Raw genomic sequence first — 21683 nt, 5'->3', positions numbered from 1 at the left:
AAATATAAGTAAAGCCTTTAGATTTTTACACATTTGAGTCTTTATAATTTAATTGACTCTTCCCTCCAAGGCACAGCTTCTAAACTTGAAGAATGTCGCCCACTTCTGTTTAACTTCAAAACCTATAATTTAAGTGAAATCTTACAAGTTGTCAGTTTATAGCCTGAAGTAATATAATTTCTTGTCATCTTCATTATTTAAGTACAATAAGGAACACTCAGAACTTATAGATGACTTAAAAAAAATAAAATAAAGGAAACTATTTACTTTGTACTTATCCAGAGTACATTTAGACTTTTGAAATCTGAAAATGAAAATGAAACTTTTTTTCCCTTAAAGTCGACAGCCCAGTCCTGCCTGGGCCACACTTGATTTACTCTGTCGCCTTCTCGTTCTCTCATCACCTTAGAGTCGTGGCATTTGCTTACTTTGGAGGCAGATTTCCCCTCCCTAATTCATCAGTCAGGATGTGGGCTTCTTCCTTACCTTTCATCTCTTAATTTATATTTGAACACCATTTAATTTATTGGGAAAATTATGAGAGGTTAAGTGGTGTAAGCAAATAGGACAGTAATAAGAAGCCTGCCGTGTATTACAAAAGTCTAACTGCCGAGGCTCTTCTTTTCATTAGTTAGCTTCCAGTGCCTTCCCGGGAATCCTGTTGTACAATTTTTGAGTTATTTTCTTTGTATAGGATGAAATACTGGTGCTTTATAGTTGGAGACGACGTGCTTCTAGAATAGCATACATACCAGTGTAACACTACCAGGAGGAAATGGAGCTGGGTGTGGCTCCTCAGCTGTTCGAAGATGCGGAGCATGTCCCCTGACCCCTGGGAGCCAGTACTTTGTGACAAGGCCTGGTTTCTGCGGGAAATTGCCAGGGATTCGGGTCACACAGTGTTGTCTCTAAACAGCTACCACAGTTTTGCCTGAAAGAGAAGAAATGATGTTTTGTCATGTGCTGATCTGCATTACGGTGTCTTCTATGGTCTAATGACTAATGTTTTTTAAAATGCTTCCAGTAAAATTCTTGATGGAATACATTTTTGACAGTAATAGTATTTCTCTGTATAATGCATAGGTTTTGTTGATTTGGTTTTTACTCTGTTTGAAGTCCTCTAGATGAGTGTTTCTCAAACTAGAGGTGAGAGCCTTCTGTGGTCTGTGAGATTGACCCTGAGGACTGTTTCTGTTACAGCAAATGCCTTTACATCTAGAAAACCAAAAATTTATCTTTAACAATATTGAGGGCCATCACTTTGTGCAGGGACGGGAGGAGAAAGAGGAGAATTTTAAGGCATACAGGTTATGTAGAATAACTTAGATTCTGAACACAAGAAGTGTATTTGTGGTGAAACATTTCACTGTGAACTGAGTGTTCCTTCAAAAAAACATGTCCTTTCTGTCTAATTGCTCATGTGAACTTATGAATGGATTTATTGGAATATATTTTGTGGTCAGCTTGAGAAGCAAATCATAAGAATGCTGATTTAATTTGTTTTACTGCTTTCTTGAAGAAGTGTACTTAAAACTGTGATAATTCGTAATGTGATAAAGTTTTGTTTGGGCTTTGAAGGCTCCTGTTGCCTGAAGTTTTGTGGCATGTCTCGTATGTTTATCAGATAACTGAAGTGTCAAATAAATTAGGTATGTTAATACAGAATTTAAATGCAGTTCTTCGTTAACCTAGGAGAGAAGGCACAGTAACCTCTTAACCTTACGCCTAAAGAATTCCTGCGGAACTCTTACTTCTTGAGTCGCACTGGAAATTGTTACAAGGAAACCTTCAAGAACAGTTCGTTTTCCCTTCCGAAAAGAAAAACAGCAAAATCTCATTGATTCCTCAATAGGAAATGCTGGTCTGAATTATTAAATATTCTGGATCATATAATTTTTAATGAGTGTAGTTTTGTTAGTTTCATAAATGTTTCATAACGACCAGAAAAAGAGATTGCTTAAGACTTGGCCTTTCTTGTTGACAGTCCCAGTTACCTATGAGTGGTACTGCGGAAACCCCAAAAACAGTCTCCCTCGTATGATAAATTTATATAGATTAAAGATTGTGGAAAGCTGAGTTTCAGCCCCACAGCTTAGGCGAATTGTCATTACAGAGAAATTTCTAGTGAACTTCTATTTCATTGGAGCAAATCTTAAGAGCTTTTAACGCGCAATTTATTTACCTTTACCCAAACACCAGTCCTTTTTTTTTTTTTTAAGATTTTATTTATTTATTTGACAGTGCACACACAAACGGGGAGCAGCAGGCAGGGGGAAAAGCAGGCTCCCCACTGAGCATGGAGCCCAATGAGAGACTCGATCCCAGGACCCTGGGATCATGACCCGAGCCGAAGGCAGACACTTAACGACTGAGCCTCCCAGGTGCCCCCCAAACACCAGTGTTAATAAAGCATCTTAAGTTTGCTGTATCCACCTCACAGTCCTTTGACCCCTGTACAGATAGTGCTTCCCTTGCTCCTTTTCTAGACCAGTTGTTACTAAAACATTCTGTCTTTATTTTGTGTGCTTTGTCATTTCGTAGGGCCTTTTGTAATATGGCTCATTTTTGCATGAGTTCTGGTTTACCATGTGTTAAGTATTCTTTAAAATATATGATAAGGTTAGACTTTAATATGAGTATAGAATGTTATCTTTCAGTGTCCATTTTAGTGGAGCTTTTTTGTATTTATTTTATGGATCTATGGTCCATAAATGGAAGAGCTAAAATAGTTTCATTAAAAATTTCTTAGTTTCCTCCCGAATTCTATCATTTTGAAGATGTTTTATCCTTCGGCGCTTTGGCTTTGTTAGCTTTAGGGTATTAGTGAAAATCCTTCCATGGATCGTTTCAAGTATTAAGTTCAAAATGTGGATATTATGAAATAACCAAATACCATACTTAGAAGCTAATAGCAGTGAGCAAAATGGATGTGTTGAAAGCCAGATTTACCCGAAATTCAGTGGTATATGTGTGTGAGTGTGTGTGTGAGTGTGTGTGTGACTTAATGTGTGCGAACTGTTACCCATATTTTTCCGTGTAGAAAACAAGATTGTGCGTAGCAGCTCTTCCCATGTCTGAAGGTGAAAGGAGAATTTTGCTTTTGTGTGTGATTGCCGCCAGTTGGTTTGAACCACAAAAGATGAAGGACTAATACTTTACTTGAACAGCTTGTCATGTGAGACTTCCTATCATTAATTCATCAAGGTTAGCAAAACTAATTTTTGTGAGTGTTGTTAGTTTACCTCGAGTATTTTAGCTGTATTCTGTCATGCAAATGAATCCAGACTCATAGGTGCAGAAACCCGACCCGTTTTGGATTCATATCATTCCTTGAAGGATTGAAGATTGAGTGTTTTTGGAAGTAATACCAGAGAAACCTGGGTGGGTTTTTTCTCTTTGCCACATTTTGTTACATCACCTTCAGACACATCACTTTACCTGTGTTCTCTTCAGTTTCACCTCAGGTAAAATAGCAGTAACACCTACCAGAATTCTTAGGAAGTCCAAGCAGGGCCTTGTCCATAGCATTTATTAGTAAATGTTCAATGAATAACCTTGGTATGTGAACAGAAACATAATTTTTTGTAATAGTTTTTCTAAACAAGGTTTTCTATCTTGTGTAAACTGAAACTGTTGGGGTTTCTTGTTTTAGTCTCCCATTTCTTTTTATAATCAGGCTTTTTCATATTCCTCTGGGACTAAATATTTCAGTAAATCCCAAACATCTGCTATGTGCTATCAAGTGTTCTAGGCCTGAGTGTGTGTGCGTGTGTGTGTGTGTGTATAGTTTATCATATGACAAGGTAAATAAGCGAAAATAAGTCGAAGAAAGGGTCTGGGGAGTGTGTGAGTATAATAAGATCGCTGTTTTAAACAGTGCACTGACAGAGTGAACCGTTGAGCCGTTTGCATGTCTGGGGAAGAGCTTACATGTAACATGTTAAGGCCCTGAGCTGCTAGTATGCTTAGTGTTTTCAAAGACTAGCAAGGAGATCGCTGACTGCAGAGAGCAAGGACAGAGGAGAGGCCAGGGCTAGAAAGTTGGGTTAGAGAGATCGGGGGTAGTCATCATACCTGATGGCAGGTAATCATAGAGGGACTTGTTGGCCTTTCTAAAGATAGGCTTTCATAGAGGGAGGTGGGAAGCAGTTAGGGTTCTGATCAAAGCAAGGATGGAAGGTGACACTTTAGATGGGAGGGTAATACAGGAATCCAGATGAAAAAATGTCGTTTGGCTGAGACCAAGGGCAATGAAGATGGATTCAGAGTTTACTTTGATGGTAGAGCTGATAGTCTACGCAGATGAGTTGGGTGAGGCGTGTGAGAAGGAAGAACCAGGGAAGACTCACATTTTTGGTTTGAAACATTGGAGGGATGAAGCAGCCATTTGCTAATGGAAGACTGAGAAGAGCAGGCTGAGGAGCTTGGTTTGGGACGTGTTATAGTAGATAGACCTATTAGATGTCCCCGGGGCATGTAGGACATGCTGGTAGATACTTGACTCTGGAGTTGGCGGGGGAGGTCTGAGCTGGATACATAAATACATGGTTGACCTTAGAACAGCACGTGTCTGAACTGTGTGGATCCACTTCATATGTGGATTTTTTGTTGATAAATACATTTCAGTACTATAAATGCATTTACCTTATGCTTTAAAAACATTTCCCCTACCTGACTTCAGGTATACAGTGTGTAATACGTACAATGTATAAATGTGCGTGAATTGGCTGTTTGTGCTATCACTAAGGCTTGTGGTTAACAGGCTCTTATAGGTAAGTTTTGGGGGAGCCAGAAGTCATGTGGGTTGTTGACGGCGTGGGGGTGGCACCCTCATGGCCGCGTTGGAGGGTTAACTGTGTTTGGACGTCATCGGTGTATAGCCCTCTTTTATGTCAGGACATGATGAGATCACTGAGCGAGTGAGTGTAGCAGAGAATAAAACCACGCTGAAGATGCATGATTAGTGAAATTTAGGGCTGACTTGTGATTTCCCAGGAGGAGACGGAATGCTCCCGTCTTCTACACGCAGGAACCCTTACTCTCTATCGTGTTATGGAAGCCCGGAGGTTTAACAGTTGGGATTGAAAGCGTACATGTGCACGTGGCACTTAGATTTAAAGGACGAATTCCACTCCATTCCTGGAACAAAGCCTTGTTTTGAGGCCGGACAGCTGTACATTTTAAGAAAGTCTGAAGCACTCCTTCCTTCTGCTACTTGGGAATTGCTGTGATTCAGTTCTGCAGTCCTGGCACTAGGGGGCAGGCTTGCTTCTAGTTTCTGAAGGGCTGTAACTGGAATTAATTTAGCCAAACAGAACCTGCATTCGGCCCCAATCCAGGAATGCACTTGCTTCTCAAGTGACAAGTTCAGTGTCCATTATATGTTTTCTGTTGCCGGGAAAGCATCAAATAAGGCTAATGGTTGGTTTCAGTGCATCTAGGATGGAGTTGATGAATATTTGCATATAAAGTACAAGGAAACAGGTGTAGCTTACTGCAGTTAAGATCTGATACGGTGCCCCCACCCACGTAGGTACATAAGAGAGCTTGAAGCCAGTCGGAAGGAATTCTGGACATTATTCAGGAAATGTAGAGAGCTCGTAACTTTGTGCTGTCACTTGTGGTAAGAGTTGGGGCTACAAAGATGAGTAGAATATAGCCCTTGCCTAAAGCTTCGGTATAGCATCTTACAGCACGTAATACCTTGTGCTCAATTTCAGTGTCTTTTTCCCCCAAGGTTAGAAATCCTGACTCATTTATCTCTGGCACCTCCAAGTGCCCAGCACAGGGCTTGCTACTTAGGCTAATTCATAGTGTATGAAAAGAGACAGAGCTAAGAGGGGGGAGAAAACAGTGAGGGAATTGGTGCCTTTGCAAAAAAGTTCCCCTGAAGGAAGGCTCTCCTATTAACGTGTAAGAGTGGTTGTGGAGGTGATTCCAACTCGCCATCTTTGCCCCCACTTGTCTCCCAAATCGTGTTCATCTCCCCCCATGATCAAGAGCGGTTGGTAGAGATTGCCTGTTGCTACCCATAGAGAAAGGAGGTCTAGGCTTTTTGTTGTTACTGGAGTGGAGAAGGATCCATGGACACATATTCCTGTCTGGCTCGTATCAGTTCAAGAAGTTTGAGGTGAAAGGAGCTTGCTGGAATAAGGGTCCTCTTCTCTTTTTTCCCCACTTTTCACCCAGAAAGTGTGTGCACACAGGACCCTTCTCCCTCAGTTCTTTTAGGGTCCCTCCTTGTACATGGTGGAATGAGGATCTTATGACCTCATAGGACTGTCTTGAGGATGAAATGAAATATTGTGCAGTGAATATTAGCTGTATTGCCATCTGGAAAAACATCAGTCGGACTGTGTAGGAGAGGTTTGTATTCATTGAGTGCTTGTTACTGTAATAGAATCAAATCAATGGGGAAAAGTTGATCGACTAAATCAGCTAGATTCAAAAATGCAAATCTCTTAGGAAATTCATCTTTAATGTCAGTGATATAAACTAATTTGTTTTATTCTGTGGCTGTGGGGCAGTGTAGTTAAATGGTTTTCAAAGGGTTATGAAATATGACTAAACGAAATGATCAATCTAAAGTGTACTTGGTACCAAGTACTGAGTGCTGCGTAACATTGGTGGCTTTTGCTGTCTTTAAAAGTGGATCATTTTGACCTCATAGCGGGGACTTTTTTTTTAAGATAAAAATTATAAAGGCAAAATGCTGGAATGTCTTATACTGTTTGATTCTCTTAAACCAGTTGCTTAAAATTTTTTTTAAGTAGCAGGACTGTTTTGCACATGAAATGTTACTTAGAAGCACAGTATATAAAGTCAAATGACATGCTGTGGTTGAAGTGGGAGATCCAGGTCACTTCTGAGACACCTCAGACGAGCTCCGGCTTTCTGACGAGCGTATTTTGAAAATCACTCCTTCCACGTTTGCACCTTGCCCTGTCCAACGTGAACAAAGTATGTGGATCTATTTAGAAACTTCTGTTTCATTCTCTATAAAAGCCAGGAAGCAGCTCGTTGTTTCAGTGTGGAACAGAACGAGACCTAGGGTGGAACAGAACGAGACCTAGGGTGGAACAGAACGAGACCTAGTTGAAGAGCGCAGGAAATGTGTGTACTAGAGTGACAGCTTTGTGGTCATTCTGTCTTCCTTTCGTTACCTGGAGTTGGTGTCGATGGGCAGGATCTGTAAGAACTGCCAAGGGAGGTTTGGAATAGAAGCAGGAATGAATGAATGAATGAGGGCTGAGGCTAGAGCTGTGGCCCTGTATCATGTAGGATAAGCGAGAGCATCGTTCCCAGTCTCTGCCTTTGAGGATTCCAATACCCCCGTGGCGAAACAGCTCTGGGATCAGAGAATCTGTAGGTCACACGTGTTCCCCCCTCTGTGTTCACTCAATAATAAGGGCTTAATAGATGTTTATTGAATGAATGAAAACATCTGTGTCTGTCTTCTCTCTAAAACTGCAAATCACTGGGAAGACAGGGGCCCCAGTTTGTTGATTTTTTTGTGTCCAGTGGCAGCACATGGCCAGTAAATTAAAGAGTTTACTTGCAGAATTCATGAGTGAGTGAATGAACCAATGTGCACCTGTGGACATCAACATGGCTATGTCTGCATTCTGGTTTGAGTAAGATTCGTGAGGGAGAAACCGTGTCTTCGGCTCCCGGCGTACTTGGCCCGGCTCACAGGCGGCTGTCGGCTGTGTCTGTGGAACTGAGTGGAGTGTCACTTTGAGCGGTACCAGAGCCGTCTTCCGCAGCACAGCCCTGAAGGGCTTTCATGTTACTCCACGAAGCGTTTTCTGAGCTAGTGCCACTTGAGTACTGAGCAACACGCCATAGGCGTCCAGAGAGGGAGAGTCGTAGGGACCCAAATGGCCGAGTCGGGTTCTCAAAGAGCCGGTGAGACCAGATGAAGGTGTGTTTTGAGAGGGGGCGACTTCGGTGTTTGAAAGCGTGAGTTCGGCAGCTGGAGGAGGAAGGCAGGCGTGGACAGAGCCCCGGGCTCCGAGCGGGATCCGTGGGGAGCCCTGCCTGTGCCGCTTCCCAGCTCTGTTGCCTTGAGATGAGTGTAGCTCTGCTCCCCCGTTCTGGAAGCAGAGCTGGGTCGATGCGCATCCTGACGCTGGCGGGACACTAACTGAGACCACCTGCCACGTGCCGGCCTCCAGGCACGAGTCTGTGGAATGGCACAGCACAAATGAGCCTGACTCACGGAAAGAAGGGTCCTGGAATGTCGGCTCCGGCATGTGCCAGGAAACCTGTCACCGGGCGGGAAGGAAAGTAAACATGCGAAGCCACCAAATCGCATGATCCCAAGAAGGGCATTTGGGATCATTGGGAAACGGCTTCGAGACTCCGAAGTCATGTCGGGTGAATAAGTCGTGAGTGCTTCGTGCTGACATGATGTCTAAGGATGCTGTCTCACTGGAAGAGGCAAACCACAAAATAAACCATCCAGAGAAGCCTCACAAACAGCTTCCTGAGGGACGGACGCGTCGATGGCTCTCACTGCTCGCCTCTTCACTTACTAGGGAGTCATCTTTGTTCCTTCTCTGGTAACTGGTTTTAAATTTTGGTCGTAAGATGGTTACATCAACTGGACTCACGTTATACAGTAATTGAAACATAATTTGTGGCAGGCCACCCGCCGGAAAAGGGAAAATCCGACTTTTTTAACTCGGAACATGTGAATTGGTAGAAGTAAGCCTGGTCTTGCTGATGTAAGAAGGGTTTGTCGTAACTTCTCCCTTCTGCCCCAAAGCCGCAGCACCTGCCTGCCTGTTGCCTCCTGCCGTCACTGTGGGCCCCCCTCATTGGAGAAACCTCCCCTCCTTCCTGCTCGTCTTTGAGCCACTAGCCACTTTGTGTGTACTCTTCTCAGAGTGTTGACAACACTGTATTCTGATGCACAGTTTACATACTTGTTTTCCTACCTGGACTGGGATCTCGTTGAGAGCAGGGCTGGTGTGTTTGCCTGCCGTTTGTGCGCAGTTCGCAGCGACCCGCAGTCCGGGGAAGCACCCAACAACCAGACCACACGAAGGTGAACACGTAAAGGATTTTGCTTCTGTAAGAGGTTGCGTTATCTGCTGTGTATTTTTGTCACTGTGGGGTAGGCATTCCATTGCAGCCCTATTTTCAATGTTGACCTATGGATGTTACGGTCAAGTGTAAATCCAAATGAGAAATGTGCATTGAAACAATTAGGACATGTCTGCCTCCCAGATTGGCACAGATTTTTAAAACTGGTCGGACCCATTGCTGATACAGGTACAGGGAAGCAAGGATTTTTGTATTTTGCTGAAGGAAATATAAACTGGCCGAACCCTTTCTGGAAGGCATTTAGGGAGACTTATTTAAAGGCCTTAATAATGCTTATCTCCTCTCACCCACCAATTCTAAGCCTACGAATTTATCCTAAAGAATAAACAAATTTGCAGAAGATTTTTTTACTGTACCGTAGCTTATAGATGGGAGGGGGAGGAAACCAGCTAGATGTTTGGCCTACAAACATTGGTTATATAGATTACAAACCTACTTGGGAGCACCCTGCCGAGAAAAGTCCATGCTGTACGGTGGGAGTGGGGAGGAACAGGTTTGAACACATTGCGCCCACTGGCTGCTCCAATGTGTGTGTGTGAGCCGACGGAAAAAGCCTGAAAGTCTGCTTTCCCAACAGGAAAATGGTAGCCGCCTGGTTGTAGAGTCACCCGGAGTTCTCATGTTTACTTCATTCTCTGCATTCTCCCTAATAACCACGAGCAGGTATCCCTTCTGTGATCGCCTCTTCATTGTTGTTCGTTGGTCTGCCATGTATTTCTCCGTGGTGGAGAGAACAATCTCGCTGTATTTTGGAGAAGCCACCTTCTGTGATTGTGGAAAATCATGGAAAATGCGCACCCATCCCCTGTTGTCTAGCAGTGGAGCTTCTCGTGGCACATCTCCCGGGACCTTACCGACTGTGCCGCGGGCATTGCTGATGTGGGTTCATGAGATGGGGTTCACCTCAGAGCAGCCAGCCGGGAGATATGGAGGAAGAGTCACCTCACAGGGCGTGGAGGAGGCGATTCTGGTCCGCGTGGAGCCACAGATTCGCGGGGGGGCCTTACAGTGGCCGTGCGTCTTTCTGGGGCGTCAGTGTCTTCGCTGTCACGTGGAGGCAGGGTTCAGTCGTCAGGGACCCTTCTGCAGGATTCCCGCACCGGCTGGTGCGCTCTCACAGTGCTGGGACCCGACCTTCGTGCTCAGAGAAGCCGAAGAGCTCGTCGCGCGTGGCTTCAAAGGCCGGTGCTCGGCCCGGGGTCGTGTGTGCGTGTTTTCTGTGGTTTGATCGCACTGCTGCAAAAGGCCTCCCAGTCCCTGCAGGTTGTGCCTGACGCTGACCCTCAACACGTTTCTTCGTAGCCCCGGGGGTTGTTTCTGCTTTGTGCTTTGCAGTGGGATTCCTTTGTCCACACGACAGACTTTCAGGTATTTGAAAATAACAGTACCCCAGCCGTGAGTCTCTTCTCCAGGTTGGAAAGTTCTAGATTCTCTAGCAGTTTCTCCTGTGCCCACTGGTTCTTCATTCCTCCCCGACTCTGAAGACGCCCTTCTTCTGCTCGTCCACCTTGCCGGCTTCCTCCGTCCGCTTAACCACTCGTCCTTCCACCCCAACCAGAGCCTTTCTTCTCCCAGCCGCATCGCGTCCTCCGTCCTGACTGCTTCAAGGGGCTTTGCTGTGTTCTACACACCCTTTGCTACAGTGACTCTTACACCGTGGCTTACATTTTTACCTGCCTGTGTGCCCTGCGGCAGCAGGGACCTTCAGGGACTGGTTCCCAGTGCCCGGAGCGCGGTGGGCGTGTGCAGGCAGATGAGTGGATGAAACTGTTTTCTCCCATGTAACACGGGTTCTGGTATACAGTGGGTGCTCAAGAAGTGTTCTTCGAAGGATAAACGATCTCATGATGGACAGATGAACACACTACTGCTTCAGCGTACCTGGTGATCCTTTGAACCCTCTGAAAACACTGAACCCGGAAACATAAGACTCCGGAGGCGACAGCCAGTACAGGGTGCAGGGGCCTGGTTACTCACCGCCCTCCTGAAAATACCTTCTTTATTTTATTGTATTTTACTTTATTTTAGTTCCAGTGTAGTTAACATGCAGTGTAGCTTTAGCCTCAGGTGTACAAGGTAGCGGTTCAGCACATCCATACGTCACCCGTGCTCATCACGACAGGGGCACTGCCCCATCCCCCGCCCACCTCCCCTCGGGTCACCAGCAGTGTGTTCTCCGGAGTTCAGAGTCTGTTTTACGGTTTATCTCCTTTTTTCCCTTTGCTCATTTGTTTTGTTTCTTAAATTACACACATGGGTGAAATCATGCAGTGTTTGTCTTTCTCTAACTGACTTACTTCACGTACCATCATACTCTCTAGCTCCATCCACATCGTTCTTTTTGGTGGCTGAGTAGTAGTCCATTGTATATACACCACATCTTCTTTATCCATTCATCAGTCCGTGGACACTTGGGCTGCTTCCATATCTTGGTTATTGTAGATAACACTGCTGTAAACATCAGGGTGCTTGTACCCCTTTGAGTTACTGTTTTTGTATTTTGGGGGTAAATACCCAGTAGTGCAATTGCAAGATCACAAGGTAGTTATATTTTTAACTTAATTTCAGATTCACATTCACAGAGAAGAGGGAAACTCAGCGAGCACCTACGTGGTCCTTCCTCTCTGTGATCGCCGTAGCACTCCCTGGCCCCGGCGCCTTTCTCCGCTCCCCCACCCCGAGTGTAACCAAGGGAGTCCACAGAAGTACCCAGATTCTGCCGAGTTCTCTTGCCTTCTGATGCTACTCTTAGCTCTTGAGACAGTCTTGCTTTTATTTTTCACTTCCGTCCTTTCTCCTATCTTTTATTATAATTAACTGTGCTCATAGTTTAGTAACTTCATTTTCAAGATCCTGCTAAACTCATGAAACATCTTTCCTTAACATAAAAAAGTTAACTACAGAGGACGCCTGGGTTGCTCAGAAGCGTCTGCCTTCAGCTCAGGTCATGGTCCTGGGGTCCTGGGATCGAACCCCGCATCTGGCTCCCTGCCTCTCCCTCTGCCTTTGCTTCTCCTGCTCCTTGTGCTCCCTCTCTCTCTCTCGCTCTCTCTGTCAGATAAATAAATAAATCTTTTTTAAAAAGTTAATATAAGACTTGAAAAAAAGTGATCATTAGCAACCCTCTGTTATGTTTTAAAGTGGTACAAGGTTTCTTAGAAATAAAAGCTGTGATTTAATATGGTTCCCCATATATAGGTTTAGGTGCAGTCTGCCCAGAACTACTTATTTCCTTCCAATATTAAGGTGCGAGTGCCTTCCACATCTTCTCTATGAAGGCAAATGCCTACAGGTAGAGGTGCTGGTCACGGAGTGGGTCATGATGCAGGGGAACAGGAGCACAGAGCACGGGGTCTGTGTGGTATGGATGGGAAAGGGAGAAGCAGAAGGACACCAGCTATTGCTATGAGTGCGTGAGTTGTCCGCCCTGTTCCTTTGATTGGAAAAAGACTTGGGAAAGAAGCCAGCGGGGCTAACGGAACACAAGTAAATTGTTTGGACTTCTGATACATGTATGTAAACGGAACGGGAGAAAAACAAAACAGGAAGGAAGTACTTCAGAAGTACAAACAGATCCTCATTGTATTACTTTGTGGGACAATCCAATTTCCAGAGGCCAACCAAGTGGAAAGAATGACAAGTAGGGGGGAAAAAATCACATGAACCAGACTCTGGCTGTGCCACAGACTCCAACTATTCAACATGTGAATTTAAAAAATTATTCAAGTACTTAAAAAATAGAAATGGTTAAGAAAAAGTCCAATAATATCTAAAAGTAAACAAGACATCAGCAGAAATCAGTTATTTCAGGGGGTTCCTGGGTGGTGCAGTTGGTTGAATGTCTGCCTCTGGCTCAGGTCCTGAGCCCAGAGTCCTGGGATCGAGTCCCGCATCGGGCTCCCTGCTCAATGGGGAGTCTAATTCTCCCTCTACCCATTCCCCCTGTTCATGCTCGCTCTCTCTCTCATGCTGTTTCTCTCTAATAAAGATCTTACAAAAAAAAAAAATCAATTATTTCTGTCAACAACTACTTCTTTTAAATATAAAGCTCTATGTGCTTCAGGGAGAATGGTCTGTCCATGTTTTTATGGTGAATGAGATAAATATGTCAAGGGGAATTTGCACATCCACTTTGTGGGATTGGACTGACCCTTTTAAAAGTTTGGCTGGAGAAGACTAGAAAATCTGACCGTTAACAGCTGGGAGTTCACCATTCTCTTTGTATTTTCGTGACCCTTAGTTATTACCAGTTGACAGAGCTCTGGATTAGAAGCCAGACGATTTGCCTGGATCATTTCCAGGGTTTGTCATAAGGTTCTAATAAGATAAGGCAAGGCAAAGCACTTTATAGACTCTGAAATGCTGTTCGGCGATTTCAGATGGTGTGAATAACCTCACTAGGCAACAATTAGTAATGCGAGGTGCATGAAACTGTGATAGAATTCCGTGATGAGGAAATTAGTCCAATAAACATGTCACCGTAACGTTTTCTACAACTATGATTAACACATCCCTGACCATTTCACTAACTTTTAAAGCCACTTAGTGGTTTGAACCTATTCAATCAACAGAGACTGGGGTGTCTGGGTGGCTCAGTTGGTTAAGCATCTGCCTTCAGCTGAGGTCATGATTCCAGGGTCCTGGGATGGGCCCCACATCCCTTGGGCTCCTGCTCAGCAGGGAGTCAGCTCCTCCCTCTCCCTCTGGCCTGCCCCCCTGCTTGTGCTCTCTCTCTCTCTCTCTCTCTCTCTCTAATAAATAAAGTCTTAAAAAAGAATGAAGAGACAACTTGCTTGGTATAGGTGGGGAAATTGATTGTCCCGGAAGACCTGCTGGCTAGCGTCAGAGGGAAACTTGAAATCACTAAGCAAGGGGGAATCTGCATTTAAGTCATTAATTTTTGCTCAGTGAATTTGGGAGAAGATCAGAGATGTTTGGAATTGTGAATATTATCCAAAAGTCACCCTAAAACCCAGTTGCACACAAATTGATTTTTGTGAGCTGCTGGGAAGCTCAAGTACTGGAAGCTGCACTCCGTAACCCGTGACTCCTCAGTGCCAGGGCTGGTGTGCTAGCGTCAGTGCAAGATGGCAGCACGCACATCCCTGCTGGGGCACGGGGTTACTCGGCTTGGCCTTGATTTCTAAGCTCTCACGTGGCGTTCTTCTGATACGGCCCTCTGATTCCTCAGTCCCACATTGACCTCCCGTTCTCTTAGACTGAGGCGTCCGTTTATATACTTTGTTTCTCCTCAACATGAATGATTTAAAAATGTATGCAGAGGGCACATACAAGTAAAGTTTGTATTAAACATTCAATAGGAATTTCCTCACTGTAACTTTTAAAACTCAGTGTTTCAACTGATTGAATGTACTTTTCATGGAAAATAAAGGATGTTTTCCTAAAGCAAACTTCTCTGATACATTAAAACAGGAAGGATTGAAAATGACCAAATGGCATTTATCTCTGATTGAAAGCTTCTTGTTTTAGAGAACTCCCATCAGGGTTCCTGGGCTGTTAGGAAACCCGATGATACCATGGGAACAGTTCCCATCTCACGGTGCTCATCGGAGGATTGAAGGAATTAATAGTCAGTGCTTGGATAAACAGTGTTTGATGCAGGATTAGTGTGCAGTAAATGTTAGCTACTTCTTTTGATAGTTCTTTTAAATCAACCCAGGAGTATTCAGTGAGGAAATGTGTTGTCTGCCCAACAGCAGAAATTATTCTTTCTACGTGGCAGTTTTTTCCCCTTTATTTGTGTCTGTCTCATGCTCCTCACTCTTACCACCTCGTGTTACTGGTTTTTATTGTTGAAAAACTAAAGGTGTGGTTCGTGACCTCAAAACGACTGGTGATCTGGCCTTGCCACGTGTCTAGCAGCCTGGGAGATCAAGTAGGGGGCTGTGCTTCTCAGCACTGTGTCCTGTTCTCCAGCTCAGCCCAATGCCATCTCTCCTTCAGCCTGCCCGTCATCCTTTCCTCTTAGGTCGGTCCAGAGCACATCAACTAACAATCCAGTGCTTACTGCCCGTACATACACTTACTGTATTTTATGTGTGTGTTTCATGTTTGTCTATTTTCTTTCAAGCAATAGTTGAGGTTCCTCAATGGCTTGATGTCATGGAGTCATTACTAATTGTACCAGGGAAGAAAGGTCTCTCCTCTTCTTTTATAGTTCCTTCTACCATCCAAATTATACTCTTTTTGTCAGAAGATTTCTCTTGGACATGAGCCTAATTCACCCCCTTTGCAGTGGATGTTACCATCTGGATGAAATGAAGGGAGGAAATATGGTTATGATCATGGTTAATTATTTTGATTTTTAAAAACAGTTCTTTCTTTCATAGAGCTCTTTTTTTTTTTTTAAGGAATTGATATTTTTTTCTTCAAGGCATTTTAAGTCTTTGGAATCTGTGATTTGAAAAAGCTGTGTCCCACTCTTCCTAATTTTTATCACGTTGGTAGAATAATTCAGAGCGAGCTCCAAATAGCATCTACATCACACCACCTGGTGTTTTTTTTTTTTAAAGATTTTATTTATTTATTCGACAGAGATAGAGACAGCCAGCGAGAGAGGGGGAACACAAGCAGGGGGAGTGGGAGAGGAAGAAGCAGGCTCATAGCAGAGGAGCCTGATGTGGGGATCGATCCCATAACGCCGGGATCACGCCCTGAGCCGAAGGCAGACGCTTAACCACTGTGCCACCCAGGCGCCCCTGGACCTCTTATTTTTACCTGCCAATGAGTAGCTGCCTCCACAGGCTTTATGACATCTTCAAAAATGATAAACCAGTCCTTTCTGTTGTTAGCTACATTACGATAAAAATGTCCATGAAGATATGGCCTGGGAGGACCCTGTGAATGTCTTCTCATTAAAGATTTCCTGCTAATCTTGATTACTCTCGTAGTTACTTAACCGCTTATAGTTACTTCTGGGAGAACTGCGTCTCCCTCAGAGACTGTGAGCTTGGTCTCCTTAGGATCCCTCGGGCTCACGTCACATCTGGCGGATAGTAGCTGCTTGGTAAACGTCTATCCCTGGAGAATGACCGGGTGGATGAGTGGAGAGGTGCGAAGTCACATGCCTGCGTATGGTTATCCACCTAGACCGTCTTACTTGGCCAGCATCCAAATCATATTTTCCTTTTTTTATTTGTAAAAGTACTAAGACTTTATCAGACCTATCCTAAATCGATGGAAGTATCTCTTTTATCTAAAGATGGAATAGCCTGTTACAGAAGGAAACTAAATCTGCTAATATGACTTGATTTTAGTGAACTCATCCATATTTATTTGTAGATAACATGTAGATAACATTTCTTCTCTAAGTATTCACACACCTTCTGTTTCATTACTCTCTCCCGCTTCTCCTTCATTATCTCCTTACCTAATTACCTAGTGTACCTGTGGGAGGTACAGCTGTTCTCTCCCATCCATCCCCTCCCGCCCCCTCCTTGCTTCCCCATTTCTGCTCCTTACTCTGTTCAGTCAGTCTTTCCAAGTTAAATAGTTTTCCTTAAATGCATTCTCAAAAACAGGCTTCTCTTTATCCTTAGTTCTCCTATTCTTATCCCTCTCTTTCCCTACCTGGATTCTTCCCTTTGGAACAAAGTTGAATAAAAGTATATTTATAAGTGTGTGGAATAAAATTTTTTGTCCCATCATCTCATTAAAAAAAAAAAAAGCTGATTCTGTCTATCTAAACTAAAACAACCAATACCAGTTACAGTTTCTTCGAATTGCGTAGACGGGTAAGTGTGTCAGTGGTCCTCAGATTTATTGCAATTTGGGTGATCAGTAAAGACCCAAACAGGAACTCCCCTAAATAATTATGATTTCTGATATTTTATAAGGTTAGTTCTATTTCCCTGAGAAGACCAAGAATATTCTATTAAATCATTGTGAACTCTGTCTTATTTACCAACATCTTTAGCTCTTGAGTCAGTTTGGGTTCTTGACTTGGGCAGGTTTTCTGGGAATAGAGTGAAATGAGGCCATTGATCAGCGTTTATGTTTAGCTTAAGGAAATATCCTCTTGTTTGCTGAAATCATGTACACAGTCCTCTGCTATTTCCTGTATTTTGATAATCAGTAATATTTTCCAGGGTGGAAAATATGTGTCATTCTCTTGCAGGCTTAATGTGGTCTTAATCTGAAAGTAATTAGCAGTTCATTTTTTTATATATATTCATACATTTTACCAAGTCTTCACAGGCAAGTCCAGGGGTACCATTAATGTTATGTCACATTTTAGTCCATGTGCACGCCTTTCCAAAGGTTTATCCATGATGATAATGTTCTATATTTGGGTTATTTTGAATGCTGCTCTTTATTTTTCACTTGAGTAACACAAGAGTTTACACTTAGAATATTGGTTTACCCCATCTGGGAGCTGTCATATGACAAGATTAATCTCTGAGTCTTCAAACTTAGTAGGAAAAATACACAAGTCGGAAAGTACAAAAAGTGATGTAAAGGAAGTCTTAAAACTCAGTCCTGTAAGTTCTGCCTCTGTCAGGAGCTAACCTATGATGTGACAGAGGAGCTGCGTCTGTTACTGGGCATACTCAGGGTCTCAGCCAACACTGGCTACCCCTCAGATGTTAAGTTACAGTCTTTCCTCTAGAGGACCCTCTATACTGTTCTCCACAGTGGCTGCACCAGTTTGCATTCCCACCAACAGTGCACGAGGTTCCCCTTTCTCCACATCCTCATGTTGTTTCTTGGGTTGTTGATTTTAGCCATTCTGACAGGCGTGAGGTGGTATCTCCATGTACTTTTGATTTGTATTTCCCTGATGGTGAGTGACGTTGAGCATGTTTTCACGTGTCTGTTGGCCATCTGTTGTCTTCTTTGGAGAACTGTCTGTTTGTGTCTTCTGCCCATTATTTAATTGGCTTATTTGTTTTTGGGGTATCGAGTTGTACCAGTTCTTACATATTTGGGATACTAACCCTTCATTGGACATGCCATTTGCAAATATCTTTACCCATCTAGTAGGCTGTCTTTTAGTTTTGTTGATTGTTTCCCTCACTGTGCAGAAGATTTTTATTTTGATGTAGTCCCAATAGTTTATTTTTGCTTTTGTTTTCCTCGCCTCAGGAGACATATCTAGAAAAATGCTGCTATAGCCAATGTCAGAGAAATTAGTGCCTATGCTCTCTTCTAGGATTTTTATGGTTTCAAGTCTCACATTTAGGTCTTACATTTTGAGGAGTTTTTGTGTGTATAGTAAAAGAAACTGGTCCACTCTCATTCTTTTGCCTGTTGCTATCCAGTTTTCCCAACACCTTTTGTTGAAGAGACTGTGTTTTCTCCCGTTGCGTATTCTTGCCTCCTTTGTCATAGATTAATTGACCTATATATAATCGTGAGCTTATTTCTGGGCTTCTGTTCTATTCCATTGATCTGTGTCAGTGCCATACTGTTTTAATTACAACCACTTTGTACTGTAACTTGAAATCTGCAATTGTGATGCCTCCAGTTCTGTTTTTCTTTTTCAAGATTGCTTTGGCTATCCGGGGTCTTTTGTGGTTCCATAAAATGTTAGGATTGTTTGCTCTAGCTCTGTGAAAAACGCTGTTGATATTTTGATAGGAATTGAATTAAATCTGTAGATTGCTTTGAGTACTATAGACATTTTAACAATATTTGATCTTCCAATCCATGAGGATGGAATGACTTTCCATTTCTTTGCATTGTCCTGAATTTTTTTCAAGAGTCGCGTGCTTCACCGACTGAGCCAGCCGGGTGCCCCTGAAAACTTTTAACAATGATAATAATTGCTGCTATTCATTTAACAGTTTCTGTGTCCTAGGCATTGCAAATCCTAGAGCCTATAAAGGGAGCGCCATTATATTCTAACTTTAAAAACGTGGCAGGTGAGGCTCAACTTGTTCATAAAGGGTGGAGATAAGAGTTTGGACCTGACTGAGAATCAAGCCTTGATTTCATACTGCCTTGATTCTCAGGTAAGCAGTTACTAGTCAATTTAAAAAGGGCTTTTTGGTTGGCTGCTACTCAGTTTGGTCTATGAGCTAGACCTCTTTGTTCCTCTCTGCTACCTCTTCCAAATCTTTGCTCTCCCTGGTGTGAAAAGTTTGATTTGATGCAGATACGTGTCAGAATTTAGTCTGTATCGAGGGTTTGGGTTGTCCATTCATTTTTGCATCCAGGTTTTTCCTTTCTCCTTTTATCATCAATCACTGAGAGCACTTGAGCGTCAGAGCCATGAAAACACTATCTTTCTCTTAGATCTTGATGGACTGGATTCTGATTTTTTTTTACATATGCTTGAATTATTTTCTTATTATAAATCTAGTTCGTGTTCATTTGTTGAAAAGTCTCCAGATCTCATATCCATTTATGGGCTTAACTGAGGACTGGGGACATGGTACTGCGCATTCACACACCTCAGCCCCGTCTATGGTAAGCGGCGACAAGGACAAGGCAGCGAGACTTGGGTCAGCCTTGCAGCCCTGAGCGTGTGGGAGTCCATAAAAGGGACGCTAAAGCAGGTAGCTGCCTCCTGGCACTCTAGTACTTGCTACCAGTAATTATTTTGTTATGCTTATTTGTTCATGCTCTGCCCCTCTCTTTGTCTCTACAACGCAGGAGCCCAGCGGTGCTCTGTACTGAGTCCTGGTACCTAGAAGAGTACCTGGAATACAGTAGGCACTTAGCATTTGTTAATGAAGAAGCAAATGAATGAATAAGACAACAGGACTTACTAGCTGGAAGACGCAGAGAAAAGATAAGAAGGTTGTGGGGGAGAAAAACTACGTTGGAAGGTTGTGGAGAAGGAGTTAAAATGAGAGTTTTCCCCCAGATGACTTCTCTGCCACCAATTAGATCCCTGTCGCATTCTCCCTGTTTAAATGCATCAAAGGCCCCATTAGCAAAAATACAGTTGTGGAGGTTAAAATGCGTTCAGTCAGCATTGATTTTGCATAATTATCATATTCTCAAAACTGGGGGAAAAACTGTCGAAGTCCTTAGGTGACCTCAATCACATCATCAAATTCCAGTTAAGACCAAACAATTCAGCGGCATGTCACTGCCTGCTGGTTGGGTTTCCCTTCTTTCTTCCCTCTTTGCGAAGGTCTAAAACTGTGTGGTTAGTCATCACAAGGCAGCGGGAGAGCCAGAGGAGGAGGGCGCGGCAAGGGCAGTTTACAGGGTCCCCGAAGTCTGTGGGCCCCGCACAACCTGTCTCACTTGGTTGTCTCAGCGCCCTAATCCCTTTTATTCCCGTTGTCCACGTCTTCCCACAAATGCAAGCCTGCGGTGAGCGGCTTTCTCTCTGTCTGTGGATGTGACCCGTCCTGCAAGTCTGTTCACAATGGGAAAGGCGAACTCACATTCCTGAACGGCCCTTATGCCAGACGTTGCCCCGAGAACTGTGTGCGGTCCTCCAGTTCATCCTCGCAATAGCTCTGGAAAGGAGGTATCGTGAAACCCGTCCAACGGATGAGGAAATCCAGGCTCAGAAGGGTCAGCTAAACTGCTACGGTTACACAGATACCATGCGGCAGATGCGAGATTCAGACCTGCTCTGCCCAAGCAGCACCCGGGTCGTGCAGTTGTGGCCGCGTGCGGGCTCTGTGCTGTACACCGGCCTTCCTTTGTTCAGTGCGCGCTCGGCTGCATGCCCCGTCAGCAGAGCGCTACTGTGGCTGTACACTTGCCACTGGCTTTGCCAATAGCTTTTCCCTTGAGTAAAGCCTCCTCCCCTTTTTATCCATACACGTAAAAATCGGTCCTTTTCCTTCTAAGAGCACAACGATCTATGCAGACTTTTAAAATGCCAGAGAAATCCAGATGGAGTATGAAAAGATTTATGAGAACTTGATCATCTAAAAGTGACGTTTCTAACCCATCTCGTTCTTTCCCCAGGTGTATTGGCCTGTGGGGTAGCAGTGACATTAGGGAAGCAAGGAGGTGAGTTAGAGGCAGAGATGGGGGTGGCTATCTCAGGTAAGGCTGACGACAGAGAGGAGGAAGCTTTGAGGGAAATTCCTTGCCCTCCCCCTATGCTCAAGGGCATTGCATTCATCTTACCTGAGCAAACCCTGGAAGAAGTTTCCCCAGGCCCGGGAGAGTGATGAGTATCCTTGTATCCCACCCATACACACAGGGACTTTTATTTTTTAATTTTTATTTATTTATTTTATTTTATTTATTATGTTCAGTTAGCGACTGTATAGTACATCATTATTTTTTGATGTAGTGTTCAGTGATTCATTAGTTGACACAAGGACTTTCAGATCGTGCTTACCCACTTTGAGGCCTTTCTATTTCCTTTGTGCAGTGTTGTTCCCCCCTCCCTCCACTCCACATTCTCAGGTGAAGGATGCAGATTTATTAAATATTTCTCACCTCCTCAAGCCAGTTTTTCCTTTTGTAATCCCCGTAATCTGTACTACGAAACTTCAAGCCATCTTTGACTGTCTCCTGATGCTCAGATATCCAATTAGTCATTAAATTTTGTCATTTACACTTCTAAAGGCTGATATTGAATCTGTGCCATCCATCCATCCATCCATTCCTCCATCCGTCTGTCTGCCCAT

This window comes from Ailuropoda melanoleuca, chromosome 8, assembly GCF_002007445.2.
Source record: "Ailuropoda melanoleuca isolate Jingjing chromosome 8, ASM200744v2, whole genome shotgun sequence".
NCBI lineage: Eukaryota > Metazoa > Chordata > Mammalia > Carnivora > Ursidae > Ailuropoda > Ailuropoda melanoleuca.
This window is presented reverse-complemented; position numbering follows the sequence as displayed.